This window comes from Schistocerca cancellata, chromosome 3 (assembly GCF_023864275.1).
Source record: "Schistocerca cancellata isolate TAMUIC-IGC-003103 chromosome 3, iqSchCanc2.1, whole genome shotgun sequence".
Classification (NCBI taxonomy): Eukaryota; Metazoa; Arthropoda; class Insecta; order Orthoptera; family Acrididae; genus Schistocerca; species Schistocerca cancellata.
Genome location: NC_064628.1, coordinates 500,902,202 through 500,922,825, shown reverse-complemented (window position 1 = coordinate 500,922,825; position 20,624 = coordinate 500,902,202). Strand labels below are relative to the sequence as shown.

The 20,624-nt window shown below is 43.2% G+C and overlaps 1 protein-coding gene across 1 annotated transcript in view; it reads right to left on the bottom strand.

Moving 5' to 3' along the window:
• The window catches only part of LOC126175272 (tRNA dimethylallyltransferase-like), a 1,221,602-nt gene that overhangs the window by 863,442 nt on the left and 337,536 nt on the right, over window positions 1–20,624 (bottom strand). Inside the window, exon 4 of the mRNA XM_049921925.1 lies at window positions 3,936–3,987. The gene's annotated coding sequence lies outside the window, so the exon portion shown is untranslated. The remainder of the gene's footprint in view (window positions 1–3,935; window positions 3,988–20,624) is intronic.

Sequence of the window (20,624 nt, the reverse complement as noted above, 5' to 3'; positions counted from 1 at the left end):
CCACTATTTTAAGATATATTTCAGTCTGCTAGCAAGCACTTTGCTACGAACCGTTGGAGCGCATCCAGGGCAGACAACCTACTTCGATTAACTACCGAATAAAGTCGATTTGCGCGAAGGAAAAAAGGATCTGACGCACGGTTGCGGTTAACGTCACTGTACACTCCATATATGGCGTAATGAACATTAGGTCTTGCCAAGAACATTTGCTAGTGACGGCACTGGAAAATAACGCGGGTAGAAATGCAGCTGTAATACTCCGGAACCTTATTCCACTTTTTTCCCCTTCTCACATTTTACGACGACACGCCCGTTATCTGCATTGTAATAGGGGTTTCAGATGTAGTCGTAACTCCGTTCTCCTCTGCAAATGTTGCTGCAATACAAGCCAAAAGGATCCGACGGGATGTCGTTTCCACGTAATGTACGTGAGTCAACGGCTTTTCAAGCATCTTCTAGTGGCGCCTGAAATTCCTGGAAAGATGTTCTCACTTTTACAAGTTTCTCCAGATGCCCTAATCCTAAAGCTTCCAAAATTATTCAGAGCTGATTTCTATCGTGATTATTTCTGTGAATATGCCCTGTCTTTCCGATTCATTAAAAAAAATATCGTCCGGGCTAGATGCATAGAAAAATATTTGTTTATGTTTCGGTACCTATTAAGCTTTATAACTTTAATTATCCAACATTGTACACAAGGAGCTCAAACATTATTGGTACAGCATGTTTTTACAGTTCACACTGGGCACCGTTTGTAGCTCGACAGATATCGAATAGGTACTCCACTTCTCGCCACATGTTCACAAACATGGAGGTTTTACGGCCTCGACAGCGGCGTACATCCGTGGAGACCGAGGCGGCCAGGCAATGGGAGCCATTTCCTCTCCAACGAGCGACAAGCTTCTCATGGAGAAATGAGAATGATAGAGTGGTGAGACACCATCCTGCTGGAGAATGACATTGGCAGGCATCTGTGTAACTGCATAGTTCGCCAAAATGCCGATGCAGTTATGCCCTGTCCCTGGCAAGCATGCACCGTGTGACGACTCAACGAGACGTGACGACACTTCGAGAGTGTATCTATCGATTGTGTATTTACGCAACGACATAAAATGTCGAGTTCTTTCACTATACAGCCTCCCGGAGTGGCCGTGTGGTTCTAGGCACTACAGTCTGGAACTGCGCCACCGCTACGGTCGCAGGTTCGAATCCTGCCTCGGGCATGGATGTGTGTGATTTTCTTAGGTTAGTTAGGTTTAAGTAGTTTTAAGTTCTAGGGGACTGATGACCTCACATGTTAAGTCCCATAGTCCTCAGAGCCATTTGAACCATTTTTTTTTCTTTCACTATACTGATTTGTTTATGTATACCGCTAGCCTGGACAGCCAGTATATTGACGCTGAAACATCCGCCTATTACAACCATAGTGAAAGCTACATATGTTAGGGTTCATCATGTAGTCGACAACGAGGTCAATGGAGACGGAGAACAGACGAGGAGTCCGGAAAGAAGGACTAGGAAATACAGTCTTTTTTCCAAGCGAGGCATGGAAATCCCGAAAAACTGAACCACCATTTCGGTTTATTTACGTTATGAAGTATTAAGTTTATGAAAGCAATTATCCAAAATAAAGGGAAGATTCTTCCTCCTTATTAACTATAACATGCACATCAATGGTGCTGAAATAATCACAGTTGCTGATTACATAATGCCAGATATCATATCTTGCACATGTACCATATTCTGATTTCCACCTGTCAGAAAAATAATAAAGCTGAAGATAATGCTTGTTACTTTTTATTACCAGACTATGACAAGGAAATGTAGTGCGTTACACATATTAAAGATACTTGTCCTAAATGATCTATGGTAACCATGCAAAATGTAATCGAGATTGACTGGACGAATATATCTACACCCTTTTACATATAAGTTTCACGAGGACAACTGAGCAATTGTGAATGAATGGTTGCAATACAGTAAATCAAGTTACGAAATTTAATGTGAAACTTCAGCCGTTTAGTTCAAGCGACCTCTTATAATAGAATCACAACACCGCTGACTTAAAAACAAAACTGAGCATCAGTAATAACTGGTGGACAGCTAATGCCCATCTATCACGACCCTAAAACGACCCACTCCACTAAGTTTAAGAAATAGATACGCCGCCGGCCGAAGTGGCCGTGCGGTTCTGGCGCTGCAGTCTGGAACCGCGAGACCGCTACGGTCGCAGGTTCGAATCCTGCCTCGGGCATGGATGTGTGTGATGTCCTTAGGTTAGTTAGGTTTAACTAGTTCTAAGTTCTAGGGGACTAATGACCTCAGAAGTTAAGTCCCATAGTGCTCAGAACCATTTGAACCCAATAGATACGCCACCCTTCATAAAGAATTTGAATACTTGTAGTTTGCAAATAAAGCCGTGTTTTCAGTCCACAAAGTCCGAGCTGTTTTCCGGTTACGGTACTTTGCATCTTCAGGATGCCACAGACTCCTTCATTTTTGGACTAAACATAATAGCTTCTCACCGTCCATGTTTTGTGTGTGAAAACGTCGGCCGATTCGACCGAAGAAAACAAACTGATTTGAATTTCATTGATTGTCGGTCGAAGTCTGTACGTTCCGAGTGTTGAGATCGGATGCGTTGTGACTGCACTGGCGAACTGAATTAAAAAGATGGGGCGATGTCTGTTGTCGGCGGAAGCGACAGATGGCGGTGCCACTGCAACTGCAGCCTAAGGACGTCAGAAACCTAACCGGATCGGGGAACATACACAGATGTTGATAAATTAGGGCACGTCCAAAGGAACAGCACTGTGTTGGCGATCAACAGCCGATTTCGATTACGAAATAATTCGCAAATTGTGATTATTATTTCGTGTCAGGTGTAGAATATTTCAGAGCAATGAAAGTTTGTGCAGGACCGGAACTCAAACCCGTTTTTCCCCACTCGTTGCGAGCGGTCGCCTTAATGACGTAGGCTATCCGAGCGCGCTTGCAAGAGCGGGCCCAGCTTCCGTTTGTCCTGATGTCCACATTCCCAGGAACAGTGCTTCGGACTGTATACTAAAACATATACCCTGCTTTTCAGTACAGTATTTCACGCCAGAGTAGGACAATGTGACGATAGAGAAACAGTGTCTCCACCCGTGCGGAAATTATTGTAGCACAGTGCGAGCAGTAGAGAATGTAGACACCAGGACAAATGCAAGTTTGGGTCGCTCCTGGAAGTGCGCTCGGATAGCCGAAGCAATTAAAGCGACCGCTCGCGACAAACGGGAAAACGAGTTCGAGTCCCGGTCCGGCGCAAATTTTTATTGGTTCTGAAATACGGCTGATGCAAAACCATAGTCATAATCTGCGAATCACCGAGTAGGAAAAAGTATTAGTTTAGCATTACCAAATTTTTTGAAAGCACTCTTAAACTGAGAGTCATATTTTTCCAGGTAGCAGTACATGACTTGTATTGGCAATGTCTTTATTTTACAGGGAAGGGAGAGCAAAACTGTATTCGTGAGTGGTAACGGCAGGCCACCGTTGAAAACGGTCCTTCAGTTAAACTGTTTACTTTAATTGTTCTGCAAGCGGCGTGCAGGACGACGGCACACCCCCCCGTCTTGCTCGCACGTGCTAGCCACACTTAATTTGGCCGTGTGACTCACTGTAGCAGCCAGCTGTCTCTAGAGGGTTCTCTGGTATGGCGCTAACTTGCTTTAAGATTAGCGGTTTCAAGTACTCAGTAGCTGACACCAATAGTGTGCTGCATCTCTCCACAATAACACACGGCCCATACCGAGATGGCGCACGCGCTATGCTTAACACGAGCGTCTCTGGAATACCGACCAAGATGACAGTTTTTGTTCTGCTACGCAGTACTAGCTTGCAGTTAAGATGTCTAAAGTATTCTTAGAATAAAATCGAAAATGAAATAGTATTACCTTTTATACTGCAAGAAGGGTACGGCAGTGACACGGTGAAGCGGTTTCTTACCTGGAAGAAAGAAAGGAAAAATACGTAAATGATTGAAGTACTGATTCGATGATGAAACTCGACGTGTGGCATTTCCTACAAGCCCGAAAGTGTACCTCGAGCAACTACATATTTAGTTAGTATCATTTTCCAAACGTCACTTACATGACATACCATAATTAATTATGTCAAACCAATCAATTTACATACTGTACATTTAATAACAACAATATGAGATTGTGCGTCCGCCTTCATACAAAACACTTCTATTATTTATTTATAACCGAACTAGTTTCAGCGACAATTATCGCCAACATCAGTGGGTTCTTTGTTCTAAGACATGCAAAAATAGGATACTGTCGACAATAGGCAAGAATGAAGACCGCGTGATTACCACAGATGAAGGGACCTGCTTCATAAGTTTGTTTTATAATCAAAGAATCCACAGATGATGGCGACATTTGTCGCTGAAACTAATCTGGGAATAAATAAATAAACAACAAAAGTGTTTGGCATCAAGGTAGACCCACAACCCCATATAGTTGTTTTGTATGCAAACACGGACCGATGGGAGAGTTTCACCATAAAATTCTTCTACGTTTTATATTTTCTTTGACGCAATAACAGCCATGGTGATACATCTCTCGCCAGTGTCAGCTACCACTGGCCTTTATCAGAACGATTGAAAGCCGCGCACCATATGGTCATCAGGGGATACTTGTTAGACTCACAGCTGATGCTTCTTTCAATTGTTCTGATGTTGGCCAGTGGTGGTTCATACCAGCTAACCACATGAAACATTTTCTGTGATTATGTCACACAGTATATTAGATGTACAATAAAAATATTAAATCGGTATCTGCGAGACAAAAGGTCATTTTTTCAATTTTACAGACTTTTTACCGGAACTGACTTTTATTTATTAGCCGCACATTTCCCATTTACAGATATTATTCTACAGTCAACAGAACTTTAGTTCGCAAAATAGTAATAGGTACACTTCTCTATACAAGGTGGTTAGAAACTGTGTGAAAGCTTGTAAGGGCGCCACAGGGTAGGCTGTGCTGAGAAATAACTGTTATTCGATGCGTTGAACCGTTTCCGAGTTAAATTACACTGCAAATATACAGCCAGGCCGTTGCGCACGCAAATTCAAGCGGCTCGCCACATTGCAGTTTATCCCATGTGCCCAAAAACTAACAAAACAGTCTCTACCAATATACGGACAGTGGCATAAAACAAACAGGTTAAAGCGAAACGCATTTTGGAGACAAATGCAGAAAGGGATAAGGCCAGCGTGAATAAGGTTGTGTCCCAGAAAGAAAAACAATAATGTTTAATCACCTCTAACGAGACAGTGATTGGCTAAAGACATAATGGCAACACAGACACGACTCAGTGGGGAGATCCCCATTATATAAAATCATTTTGAGACCTAAAATTAAGGAGCTAGCGCGCGCTCTCTCTCTCTCGTCTCGCGGCGGACCGCACAAGTGTGTGGAAATAAGAGAAGGTGTTGACAGTTTGCTTTCTGCGATACGCTTCATGTATCGTGGCGACAGAGAGCAAAGCGGTAGTTAAATATTCCTGTGGGAATTTTTACGGGCAATGAATTGTGCACATCGCTGCAACCCATAGCAAGTGTGCAATAGCCATTATTTCGACTGGGGTATGATTAACGTTCTACGGAATGCAGGAAAGTTGCGACTGAGTCAATTCAGTCAAGGCCAGAGTAGGGAATTACCGTTTCAGATCCAGCACGGAGACAACGCCGTTGCAGGTGCCGCTTGGTAAAGTACCATCGCGCATTTAGAGACAGTAAACGTTGAGTCTAGATTTTCCTCACTCCAACTTGTGTACGATTTGACCATTGAATATCAAAAGCTAGGATACTAACCTACCGTCACATTGAGTATATGAGAGTTTTTCATTGCTTCAAAAAGTAAATTTATTCTCCAACAACTCGGAGCATTGACCAGCTACGACTATGTAGATTTAAATGAGCTGATGAGGATTTTTAATATTCATTCTTTCTTGTGATAAAACATTTTCATGTGTAGAGATAACGATTTTAATAACGTCATTTCAGGATGTCCAAGTATTAAATATTTTGTTACTGATTATGAAAAGTAATTGAACGTGATTGTTGTTTATCACTTGAGCCCTGAAAGCAATAGTTGATAAATTATATGCAGAATAAAAAAGGGTATAGCTGTTTTGTCTTTCTAGAATAGACCCCAAACTTCCAATTTTATTAATTCATGCATTCTAGGTACCTGACAGCAGCATTTCTAACGATTGTTGTTACGATCCGCATCTGATATTAGCTACCTTACAGTGCCAGAGTCATATTTATTTAGAATATATGTTTGACACCTTGGGCTTGAGAAGACAGTTAAGAGGTTTTGTCCATTTGCGCGCTACGTGGTAAGCTAAGTTTCCACACATTAGAACACTCACTGTGCAGACACAAAAGTCGGATGTACGACAATCTCCAATAATAATTAACTCGGAAACGGCGCAATGTATCGACTTTTTTTCGTAACAATTATTTCTCAGCACAACCTATCCTTAAGAGCTTTCTAGACTGTTTCTGACTACCCTGTATATCCTACAAGTTCCTCAACAAAATTAATTTCCAGAACGACTGAAAAGTTAACATCAATATGTGTCACTCAGTTCATTTCAAAACTTTCTAGCACAAATTTGCTAACCTGTGTTTGTACTGAAGTCACTTTTAATAATAATAATAATAATAATAATAATAATAATAATAATAATAAGACACAGAACTCAGTTTTTCGGCCAGTATTTTAATTACCAATATTGTTATTAGTTTTTAAACGCTATAGTTCATTTGAAACAAAGTTATGAAAATATTCGATATCTGTTTTAATGGTTTGAGATAAAACATATACCTCTTTCTACGAGATTCACATGTCTCACACCAGCTGGAGAACACCAACTTACTCGAAAGACAGTAGTTAAGAAACGATATCGGAGGATACTCTTTCCCACACCTAAAATAAGGACATATGTCAAACAACATACTGTGACAAGGTTGCTTGTAAGTAGATTACGTTCTCTTATTTTCTTGTGACAACAATCACAAAAGTATTTCAAAATGCAGTTACTGGTTTCGATCAGCCATTGGTCACCCTTCCTGTGTCCTCAAGCACACGTTCGATACAATGACGTAAGGATCCCGCTGAGATGTCAGCGTAAGGTAATCAAAAATGGTTCAAATGGCTCTGAGCACTATGGGACTTAACATCTGAGGTCATCAGTCCCCTGAGACTTAGAACTACTTAAACCTAACTAACATAAGGACATCACACACATCCATACCCGAGACAGGATTCGAACCTGCAACCATAGCAGCAGCGCGCTTCCGGACTGAAGTGCCTAGAATCGCTCGGCCACAGCGGCCGGCTAAAGGTAATCACTGCATTTGGAAGTGTTTCTGTGATAATACTCGAAAGGAAATAAAATAAAATTATTAGTCAATTACATAATCTCCATTAACAATACGTCATTTTTACCAACGTAGGATACGTATAACAATAGGAATGGTAGAAGTTGTCAACACCTACGAATCGAACGTAACGCAATATGCTACAGAATTAAACGTCATTGTATCAGCATAAATCTCGACCTAAGAACGTTGTCCTCGTGACTTATATTACGATTAAATTAAGAATTAGAAATTCATTTCGCTGCTCTGGCCGAGGTTTCGAGGGAGCTCGGCAAAACGTACGACTAAAATAAAAAAAGGCTATTACAGCCGATTCCAAAGCTATCAAAGGCATTCTGCTCACGCAATAAATTTCGCGTTTTATAAGTCATCTGTTCGAAGACAGGCACTGGCAACAACGAAAAAGTCTACTGAAGTGATTAACAGACAGCCACCAGAATCTGACTAAATTCGCTTACGTTAATGCCGGCAATAAATATTCAACTAGGTCAGCTAAGTGCTTTTAATTGCGTGGTGCCGGCTCATTTCTGTCGGTGGCCGTTAGGGATCTACATCACATCTCATTCTCTGTAATTAGATCGTACTCCACCAGATTACCGCCAACGACTCTTGTAATCTGGCCACTAAGTCTAAGTTAATGGAGTGAGCATGACATTTCTAGATAGTATGTTACATGTTCAGAGTTTATCCACAGCTAAATTTTGTAAATAACACTGAAAACTGAAAAAAAAATTGCGTGTAAATATGCCATGTTCTTAATCTTATTTAGTTCTTAACACAGAATTTAATACCAAGGTAATATTAAGTGATTTCGTTAACAAGCCTTCTTACAGTTTTTCTGAAAGTGTTCACCACGGTGCCCAGTACAATTTATTAATGATTATTGAGTAGCATCTCTAACAGATCAGCCCTATAAAATAAGTGTGTAAGTAAAATAACACAGCGCTAACGTTAGTATCAACCTAATTTTATTCACTGTGCAGGTGGAGCACACAGACTGCGGATGCAGTTTAAAACACTGTTTCCGACAGCCGTAACTAGTCAAACGTTGTACTTAGTCATAAACCACAAATAATTTCTCCGACATTGTTACATTTTTAAAGGCATTCTCCACCCTGTTACTTCGCGCTTTCACGCCACGTAACGTTCCACATTCCTGTAAAGAATAGCCTCGTCGCGAAGTGAAAGTAAAGTGAAGTAAAGTAAGATCGTATGGCACTATTGACCGGCAGACACCAAGGCGTAAGTTCAGGAGATGAAGGAGAATTAACTTTCTTTCCTTCCATCCACTGGAAAGTTTCCTCCTCAAGTGCAAACTGGTATAAATGACTGTAGATTGCATGTATAGAATACTGTTAGTAATTCTAATCTCTTTGCGGGGTGATGCTATTGACAAAATTGTCTTCCTCTCCTCTACCAACACCGTCCCTTGAGCCCATTCCATAAGGTGCAATGAAAAACTGGATTGTTTTGGAAATCAGCCTTATGCAAACACAATTGGTTTATTTTTATATTTCCCCAGACATGTTTCGACACCAATGTGTCATCTGTGGGTTAAATTTTTATTTCCTGTAAAGTACAATATCACATTTGTAATAATTTAACTACTATAGGCCTAAGAAATACCATATTTGCAATTTATTTCGTTTTGTTTGGACACTCACCTTAAAATTACATCGCTAATTGAACTGTATTTTATGACAGCATGCATCTGCAAACTAGCCATGGAGAAATTATTGCGTATCTGCGGAGAGCTGTTTCGAGGTTAGAGGTTATGTACGTTTCACTACTTACATTTTCGTCCTGTTTCGTGTCCCTGGTTGGTGTCTCATTCAGCTACTATTTAGTGCATTGCTTTCGCTCAGTTCTTCATAAATTTCCGCTCACTACTTCACCTCACATGTACTTACTCAAAATGTGGCGAAATGTGATCTGAGCAGACACTTCTAACAATACACTCAATGAGATGTGTCATGTTATTTCGTTGCTCACTTGTTCAAAAAATGGCTCTGAGCACTATGGGACTTAACATCTATGGTCATCAGTCCCCTAGAACTTAGAACTACTTAAACCTAACTAACCTAAGGACAGCACACAACACCCAGTCATCACGAGGCAGAGAAAATCCCTGACCCCGCCGGGAATCGAACCTGGGAACTGCTCACTTGTTCATCGTTGGGCTTGTGTGCGTTATGGCGCTGATTTTGAATGTGTGTGTGTGTGTGTGTGTGTGTGTGTGTGTGTGTGTGAGAGAGAGAGAGAGAGAGAGAGAGAGAGAGAGAGAGAGAGAGAGAGAGAGAGAGAGAGAGAGGGGGGGGGGAGAGATTGAAAGAAGGGTAAGGAGAGAACCAAGAAAACAGAATTTTTTTCCTGTTATGTTTTTTGTAGGGAGTCACATTTGTATAGTTCATTGAGTGTTCCAAACAGTGTTTTGTTGCACAGTGTTGTATTTTCATTCAGGACTCTCTTTCCCTGTATTATTGCTTTTTGCATGTGGTAGTTCTCCTCTATTGTGAGTTTTTGATAGCGACTGTTGCTTTCTCTGAGGATCTTAAGATCAAACTCAAGACGTTAGTGATATGACAGCGAACTTCTCTACCGTGACGTCTGTTCTTGCTAGACACACCCTGGCAAGGAAAATTTCTTCTCCAGCACCACGATTTGAAGCAACTATCTCCAGATGAAATACTGAGTGTTCAGACAGTAACTATACAGTGCCATGTTGTGGTGTGCTAAGTAATGACCGACATGATTGTCAGTTATTAATAGAACATTTTCCAATGCTTAACATGTCTAAACCATATTTAACCAGGCATTTGTATTTGTTCTCAGGTCCGGTCTGATTGAAGACAACGTCTTCTGTGACATCATCGTAATCCTGGTCATCATGTTGACGACTGAATATAAGAGTGTTTCTTGTGGAACAATGCAGAGAAGTCCGCAGCTCGTGGTCGTGCGGTAGCGTTCTCGCTTCCCACGCCCGGGTTCGATTCCCAGCGGGGTCAGGGATTTTCTCTGCCTCGTGATCACTGGGTGCTATGTGCTGTCCTTAGGTTAGTTAGGTTTAAGTAGTTCTAAGTTCTAGGGGAATGATGACCATAAATGTTAAGTCCCATAGTGCTCAGAGCCCTTTGAACCATTTGAACCAATGCAGAGAAGTTTACCTCAGCAGTAGAAGTTATACACTCCTGGAAATGGAAAAAAGAACACATTGACACCGGTGTGTCAGACCCACCATACTTGCTCCGGACACTGCGAGAGGGCTGTACAAGCAATGATCACACGCACGGCACAGCGGACACACCAGGAACCGCGGTGTTGGCCGTCGAATGGCGCTAGCTGCGCAGCATTTGTGCACCGCCGCCGTCAGTGTCAGCCAGTTTGCCGTGGCATACGGAGCTCCATCGCAGTCTTTAACACTGGTAGCATGCCGCGACAGCGTGGACGTGAACCGTATGTGCAGTTGACGGACTTTGAGCGAGGGCGTATAGTGGGCATGCGGGAGGCCGGGTGGACGTACCGCCGAATTGCTCAACACGTGGGGCGTGAGGTCTCCACAGTACATCGATGTTGTCGCCAGTGGTCGGCGGAAGGTGCACGTGCCCGTCGACCTGGGACCGGACCGCAGCGACGCACGGATGCACGCCAAGACCGTAGGATCCTACGCAGTGCCGTAGGGGACCGCACCGCCACTTCCCAGCAAATTAGGGACACTGTTGCTCCTGGGGTATCGGCGAGGACCATTCGCAACCGTCTCCATGAAGCTGGGCTACGGTCCCGCACACCGTTAGGCCGTCTTCCGCTCACGCCCCAACATCGTGCAGCCCGCCTCCAGTGCTGTCGCGACAGGCGTGAATGGAGGGACGAATGGAGACGTGTCGTCTTCAGCGATGAGAGTCGCTTTTGCCTTGGTGCCAATGATGGTCGATGCGTGTTTGGCGCCGTGCAGGTGAGCGCCACAATCAGGACTGCATACGACCGAGGCACACAGGGCCAACACCCGGCATCATGGTGTGGGGAGCGATCTCCTACACTGGCCGTACACCACTGGTGATCGTCGAGGGGACACTGAATAGTGCACGGTACATCCAAACCGTCATCGAACCCATCGTTCTACCATTCCTAGACCGGCAAGGGAACTTGCTGTTCCAACAGGACAATGCACGTCCGCATGTATCCCGTGCCACCCAACGTGCTCTAGAAGGTGTAAGTCAACTACCCTGGCCAGCAAGATCTCTGGATCTGTCCCCCATTGAGCATGTTTGGGACTGGATGAAGCGTCGTCTCACGCGGTCTGCACGTCCAGCACGACCGCTGGTCCAACTGAGGCGCCAGGTGGAAATGGCATGGCAAGCCGTTCCACAGGACTACATCGAGCATCTCTACGATCGTCTCCATGGGAGAATAGCAGCCTGCATTGCTGCGAAAGGTGGATATACACTGTACTAGTGCCGACATTGTGCATGCTCTGTTGCCTGTGTCTATGTGCCTGTGGTTCTGTCAGTGTGATCATGTGATGTATCTGACCCCAGGAATGTGTCAATAAAGTTTCCCCTTCCTGGGACAATGAATTCACGGTGTTCTTATTTCAATTTCCAGGAGTGTATTTGCAGAAAAGTTCCCAGGAATGACGATGCCTAACGGCAATGCTGTACGGAACATCATCACCACGTTTCGAAAGACCGGAAGCGTTGATAATGCTCCAAAATCAGGCAGGCCGTCCTCATCCACATCCGAAGAGAAAGTGGCGGAGGTGCAAGACGCGATGCTGCAAGGCCCAAAGAAATCGGTTGGGCAACTAGCTCAGCACGCCCACGTGTCCGTGGGTTCTGCTCACGAGATTCTCCAGAAGTCACTGTCCATGAATCCGTACAAAATGTCTGACGTGCATGAACTGAGAGATACCAATCGCCCGACGGGTGTGAATTTTTGCATCTGGTTTCTGTCCTGGAGGGATTATTGACACAACGTTTTTCACAGGTGAGGCATAGTTTCACCTCTCCGGTTACGCGAATAGCCGGAATAGTCGTGTGTGGACTACAGAGAATCCGAATAAATTTAAGGTGTCCCCACTGCATTATCAAAAGGTTGCTGTTTGGTGCGCTTCCTAACTGAACTTAACTGAATGAGGACGAAATTGAAAATGCCTGGTTCCAACAGGATGGGGCGACTGCACATACCGCCCAAAAGGCAATGAACTTTTTAAAGGACATCTTCGGTGACCGCATAATCTCTCGAGGATTCTGGCCTCCGCGTTCGCCCGACTTGGCTCCACCGGATTACTTTCTATGCGGTACGTTGAAGGAAAGGCCAATGAAGGCAACCGCACACGATACAAGAACTCCAAGCAGAAATGATAGGTAACATTCGGAACATCACTCTCGACTTTCTGACAACGTCTTTAAGAACATGCAGAAACGTGAGCAACCGTATCTTCAAATTCAAGGGATTCCTTCCAGCATCTCTTATAACTTCCATGACTTTAATACGACAAGTTATGAACTGCATAATTACTTTCTGAACACCCTGCACAATCGCAATTGAGTATTTTAGCTGTCTTGGGTGCGGAATTACGTAGGGACCTCAAAAAGTAAGGTACACTCGTCGTCCAACGCTAAGATCTTCGCGCAACAAGAGTGGAGACAGTGTCAGAAAAGAGAAGACGCGGTGCGGATAGCAGACGCACCACAATGTTAAGAGTGAAATAGCGCGAAAACTGGTAATGCACTCTAAAGTCGAAGTACGCGGGACACTACGATTCTTGTGAGCGAAATGTCAAAACTGCAAACGATTCACAATGAAATTCTGCTGGTGACTCATGTGGACCAAATGAAACGTCTTGTCCAGCGGTAATGAAATGGTGCATACTACATTGAACAGCCAAAGAAACTGGTACACCTGCCTAATATCGTGTACGGCCCTCGCGAGCACGCAGAAGTGCCGCAACACGACGCGGCATGGAGTCGACTTATGTCTGAAGTATTGCTGGAGGGAACTGATACCATGAATCCTGCAGGGCAGTCCATTGCTCCGTAAGAGTACGAGAGGGTGGAGATCTCTTCTGAACAGCATGTTGCATGGCATCCGAGGTATGCTCAATAATATTCAGGTATGAGGAGTTTCGTGACCAGCGGAAGTGTTCACACTCAGGAGAGTGTTCCTAGAGCCACTCTGTAGCGATTGTGGACGTGTGGGGTGTCGCGTTGTCCTGCTGGAATTGTCCAAGTCCGTCGGAATTCACAATGAAAATGAATCTATGCAAGTGATCAGACAGGATAGTTACGTATGTGTCACCTGTCAGAGTCGTATCTAGATGTATCAGGGGTCCCATGTCACACCAACTGCACACGCCCCACACCAATACACTAGCCTCCACCAGCTTGAACAGTCTCTTGCTGACATGCAGTGTGCATGTGGTCATGAGGTTTTCTCCATATCCGTACACTTCCACTTGCTCGACACAATTTGAAACAAGACTCGTCCGACCAGGCAACATGTTTCCAGTCATCAACAGTCCAACGTCGGTGTTGACGAGCCCATGCGAGGCGTAAAGCTTTGTGTCGTGCAGTCCTCAAGGGTACACGAGTGGGCCTTCGGCTCCAAAAGCCTGTATAGGTGATGTTTCGTTGAATGGTTCGCAGGCTGACACTTGGTGATGCCCAGCATTGGAATCTGCAGCAATATGCGGTAGGGTTGCACTTCTGTCACGTTGAACGATTCTTTTCAGTCGTTGTTGGTCCCGTTCTTGCAGGATCATTTCTCGACCGCAGCGATGTCGGGGATTTGATGTTTTACCGGATTCCTGATATACACGGTAAACTCGTGAAATGGTCGTACGGGAAAATGCCCACTTCATCGCTACCTCGGCGATACTGTGTCCCATCGCTCGTGCGCCGACTATAACACGACGTTCAAACTTACTTAAATCTTGATAACCTGCCATTGTGGCAGGAGTAATCGATTTAACAACTGCGCCAGACACTTGTCTTATATAGGTGTCAACGACAGCAGCGCCGTACTCGGGCTGATTACATATCTCTGTATTTGAATAAGCATGCCCATACTAGTCTCTTTGGCGCTTCCGTGTATTTTACCAAGGTCGCACATACGTGGGTGATACTGATCCGCCATACAATCCAGATCTCGGTTCATGCAATTTCCATTCTTTAGGGAAACTAAAAGAACACTCAAGAGATTTTCCAACGATAAGGACGTTTACACTATGATTGTCAAATGGCCCCGTGACCAAGCGCGGATTTCTGTCGTCGAGGATTTGAACGATTGTGTAGTGCAGCATTCAATGGAAGTTACTTCGCCTGCCATAATACTATCCAGTTTTCTTTTTGAAATCCGTTCATAAAGTTACTGCTCACAATCGGAACTTCTTATGCTGATTTTAGTATTATGAAGGGACTGGTACACATGCTACAAATAGTAAAGGGCTATTCAAAAAGAAGAAACAGATTGCCAACATTTATTGCAAAAGATACAAAAACAATTCCAACGTTCCTTGAAACAGAAAAGTTGAAACTTTTATGCACTCAATGTGAGCAGAATGTGTTACACTATAAATACAAAAACCGTGGCACATTTCCTGCCACATACGAAGCAGCTGGTCTCTCTTTATTGAATTCACAGCTTCAACAATGCGATGTAGCAGACTTTCAAGAGTGTCAAGCGTACGGGGGATAAGAACGCGGTCTTTTACGAAACCCCACGAGGCCTGAGGTCTAGAGACCTGGGAGGCCACCGGCGATGAAGCCCATCTTGTGTTCCTCCTCTTCCAATCCAATTTCCTGGTATGGTGTCCTTCAGGTAACGTCGGACGCGCTTACAAAATGACGCGGGGCGCCATTTTGCATGAAGATGAAGTCATCTGAATCATCTTCAGGTTGAGGAAATAACTGGTTTTAAAGCATGTCTAGATAAGTCAGTCCTGTCACGGTTTTCCCCATGAAGAAGAACAGCGCCAATGCGGTCGTTATTGGAACGTCTACCCGGGGGGGTTCAAATTTTAAACTGTTGTCTGCTCAGGAACGCTAAAATTATGCTGCTACCTCTTGTAATTTGGAAGATATATAAACGTTTGAAATCTGTTCCTCCTGTTCGAGTGGCCCTGTAGGACGAGCAGATTTTGGGTGGTAAATTTGAAAACCATGAGAAAGTATTCTAATGAACGTGACACTTCCATTTTATCGACGTTCTTCGAGACGCAGGAGATCCCCAGTTGCACGAGAATTCGGTTCGGTTTATTTTGTAGAATCACCTCCACAGTCATCAGAAGTGCCTTACAGAACTCATGGTAATACTTCGACACATTTTTAGGAGAGGGACATCAATTCTGCTGTCTTTATTACTCCTCCAGTAGCAGCGATTTTATAAGAGTGGTTTGAGGATGTGCTCGATCTTTAACATACTTAAAAATTCTTATCGTAAAAGATCTTCAGGAGTAACCAAGGGAGCGTAACCAAGGGATTGTTATAGAACTATTATTACTTTTCAATATGTATTTAACGTCGTAACTATTATTACTTTTCACTATATGGTTAACGTCGAAAGTTCCACGACGCTTTTCGTGAATGATGCTCTTGTATCTAAAGAAGTCGCAACGCTAGAAAACTGCAGCAAAATTGAGGAACACCTGTGGAAGGTCGGCTCTTTGCGAAGCGAACGGCAACCAACCATCAACATAAACAAATGTAACGTATTACCCTAGCACGATATCATTGCACTTGGCCTGTCTCTATGTTGCCACGTATAACCAACCCTCTTAGTAAATTTAGTTTAGTTTAATGGCTCTGAGCACTATGGGACTTAACATCTGAGGTCATCAGTCCCCTAGACTTAGAACTACTTAAACCTAACTAAACTAAGGACATCACACACATCCATGCCCGAGGCAGGATTCGTACCTGCGACCGTAGCAGCAGCGCGTTTCCGGACTGAAGCGCCTAGAACCCCTCGGTCATAGCGGCCAACTTAGTTTAGTTTCAAAAGAAAGTAGACTACAGGAGGATAATCCTGTTAACAGGAAACGCTCATCAGTACAGTTACTCTTTTTACAGGATTTGACCGTGTCTTGTGTCTAATGGATAAGTAAATCAGACTATTCAATTCTTTTTCTAAGTTCTTATCCAACGTTTAGAAAGAAACGCGGTATGAATAGTGTTATATTGAAGCTACGACAATTCAGTTGCAAGTTAATTTAGTGGTTTAAAATATGAACTAACGGTCGCCAGCCACCCAGGTGATGAAGCAGTGAATTATTGGAAAAGCAGAAGTATAAATTTTGACTACTTTCTTGCAACTGTTGAAGTTCCTTCATCAAATAAATACTACTCCACGCAAACATGTTGGTGCAGATAGTGGAATTATTTGACTACTACACCCTTATACATTACGTTTTTAAGAGAGAAAAAGTCCAGCAGATAACTTCAAGGTGGCTAAAAAAAAAATTGGCCACGGGGGACCTTTAGAAAAGCACTTTCCATACCCAACAAACTTAAATACTAAAATACTTAGATACTAAAGCACACACTTTTATACTGAACACTTCAGATCAAGAAAACCTCTTTCTTACTGCATTTTCCTTTCAAAAACTTTTACTCTTTGAACTAACTCTATAGAGTCATTTGACAGATTCTAGTAACTTTACTTCACTCTGACAGAATTTTACGTAAGCAAACTTTTACTGTAACGCTTTGCAATAGTTAAGAAAACTGTTAAAGCAAGAACAGTTTCACTTTATTTCTCTGTAATGTACTAAAGCATTGACGTGTTATTACTCTAACTGAAATTTTCATTATGCCTTTCAGTGAAACAACTGAGACAACTTTTCTTTAACTATTGCTCAAGATGAAAATATTTATGAACTCTTTAACTTTATGATACAAAATTACATATAAATTCACTCTATTCGATTCATTACTACAGTATTTAGTCCCTCACACATATTTCTCCTTATTTACACAAAAACAATTTAAATGCTGCCTCTTAATATTGACTTGGCACTTCATAGGTCTGTAAAACAGGATAGTCGGATTAATCAAACACCGCGAAGGAAGCCTGTATAGGTGTAGGACTAGGATGAAATAACAGTATGAACCAGTTTCTTTGAGGTTCAAGAATTATTATTCACTAATAAAACGAAGTTTAAATAATGGTTCACGCTGTTCAAAAGTAAAATACCAAAAAAATCTTATGTGGTGGCTGCAGGCTTGGGTGTGGCGAACAACTGTAGCGGTTACACTACCCATAGTACGATCTACAAGTATCTTGCTGTATGGGCACAATTTCTCTTCTTGGCGTCGATCAGTTTTACATACAGTAGCCCAACAACTCGCAGCTATGCCGTTAGCCGTTGACAGTCTTCATCCGAGGCATTTTTGTGCAAATTTGCATGCAAAGCTTCTCGTGCTCCGCAAGGGTGCTGCCCCGGTCACTGCTGCCTACACACTTTTTCGACTTACTTCCGGCTCTTGCTCCAGGTAGCGCGCCAATTCGCCCTTGCTACCTTTCCCACTCCCCAGAGCCACCTCGTTTCGAACAAAAGCACACTGGCTTTTACATAACACCTATTTCTTACACTGTTCCTAAGCGAGACCATTACTTACAATTGTCAACGTTACATCAACATAAACAGTTTATATAAACAAATATTTTTAAATACAAAAGTCATCAGAAAATTATTTCACGTAATAAACAATTTACACAGTATTTTACATACATTATTCACATACAATGCAAAGAACTTCGACCTCCGGTGTAGCACACTTTACATACAGGGTGGTCCATTGATAGTGACCGGGCCAAATATCTCACGAAATAAGCATCAAACGAAAAAACTACAAGGAACGAAACTCGTCAAGCTTGAAGGGGGAAACCAGATGGCCCTATGGTTTGCCCGTTAGATGGCGCTGCCAATGGTCAAACGGATATCAACTGTTTTTTTTTAACAGGAACCCCCGCTTTTTATTACATAATCGTGTAGTACGTAAAGAAATATGAATGTTTTAGTTGGACCACTTTTTTGGCTTTGTGATAGATGGCGCTGTAATAGTCACAAAAGTATAATCCGTCAGTGCGGACGGTATTTGGTTCGCGATACATTACCCGTGTTAAAATTGACCGTTTACCAATTGCGGAAAAGGTCGATATCGTGTTGATGAATGGCTATTGTGATCAAAATGCTCAATGGGCGTGTGCTATGTATGCTGCTCGGTATCCTGCACGACATCCTCCAAGTGTACGGACCGTTAGCCGGATAGTTGCGTTATTTAAGGAAACAGGAAGTCTTCAGCCACATGTGAAACGTCAACCACGACCTGCAACAAACGATGATGCCCAAGTAGGTGATTTAGCTGCTTTCGCGGCTAATCCGCACATCAGTAGCAGACAAATTGCGCGAGAATCGGGAATCTCAAAAACGTCGTTGCTACATCAACATCGATTACACCCGTACCATATTTCTATACACGAGGAATCGCATGGCGACGATTTTGAACGTAGTGTACAGTTCTGCCACTGGGCACAAGAGAAATTACGGGACGATGACAGATTTTTTGCACGCATTCTATTTAGCGACGAAGCGTCATTCACCAACAGCGGTAACGTAAACCGGCATAATATGCACTATTGGGCAACGGAAAATCCACAGTGGCTGCGACAAGTGGAACATCAGCGACCTTGGCGGGTTCATGTATGGTGTGGCATTATGGGAGGAAGGATAATTGGCCCCATTTTGTCGATGGCAATCTAAATGGTGTAATGTATGCTGATTTTCTACGTAATGTTCTACCGATGTTACTACAATATGTTTCACTGCATGACAGAATGGCGATGTACTTCCAACATGATGGATGTCCGGCACATAGGTCGCGTGCGGTTGAAGCGGTATTGAATAACATATTTCATAACAGGTGGATTCGTCGTGGAAGCACCATACCATGGCCTTCACGTTCACCGGATCTGACTTTCCTGGCTTTCTTTCCGTGGGGAAAAAAAAATGATTCAAATGGCTCTAAGCACTATGGGACTTAACATCTGAGCTCATTAGTCCCCTAGAACTTAGAACTACTTAAACCTAACTATCCTAAGGACATCACACACGTCCATGACCGAGGCAGGATTCGAACCTGCGACCGTAGCACTCTCGCGGTTCCGGACTGAAGCGCCTAGAACCGCACGGCCACCACGGCCGACCTGTGGGTAAAGTTGAAGGATATTTGCTATCGTGATTCACCGACAACGCCTGACAACATGCGTCAGCGCATTGTCAATGCATGTGCGAACATTACGGAAGGCGAACTACTCGTTGTTGAGAGGAATGTCGTTACACGTATGCCAAATGCGTTGAGATTGACAGACATCGCTTTGAGCATTTATTGCATTAATGTGGTATTTACAAGCAATCAGGCTGTAACAGCATGCGTCCTCAGAAATGATAAGTTCACAAAGGTATATGTATCACATTGGAACAGCCGAAATAAAATGTTCAATCGTACCTACGTTCTGTATTTTAATTTTAAAAACCTACCTGTTACCAACTGTTCGTTCAGATGGTTCAAATGGCTCTGAGCACTATGGGACTTAACTTCTGAGGTCATCAGTCCCCTAGAACTTAGAACTACTTAAACCTAACTAACCTAAGGACATCACACACACCCATGCCCGAGGCAGGATTCGAACCTGCGACCGTAGTGGTCGCGCGGTTCCAGACTGTAGCGCCTAGAACCGCTCGGCCACATCGGCCGGCCAACTGTTCGTCTAAAATTGTAAGCCATATGTTTGTGACTATTACAGCGCCATCTATCACAAAGCTAAAAAAGTGGTCCAACTGAAACATTCATATATCTTTACATACTACACGAATATGTAATAAAAATAGGGGTTGCTATTTTAAAAAAACGCAGTTGATATCCGTGTAACCTATGGCAGCGCCATCTAGTGGGCCAACCATAGCGCCATCTGGTTTCCCCCTTCAAGCTAGACAAGTTTCGTTCTTTGTAGTTTTTTCGTTTGACGCTAATTTCGTGAGATATGTGGCCCGATCACTATCAATGGACCACCCTGAATACAGAAAATATAATATCAATATGCGAAAATTTTAAAGCAAAACACTACAAAAAATTTAGATGAACCATAAACAAATAGTGATATACTACAAGAGAGGCGTTGTCCACAA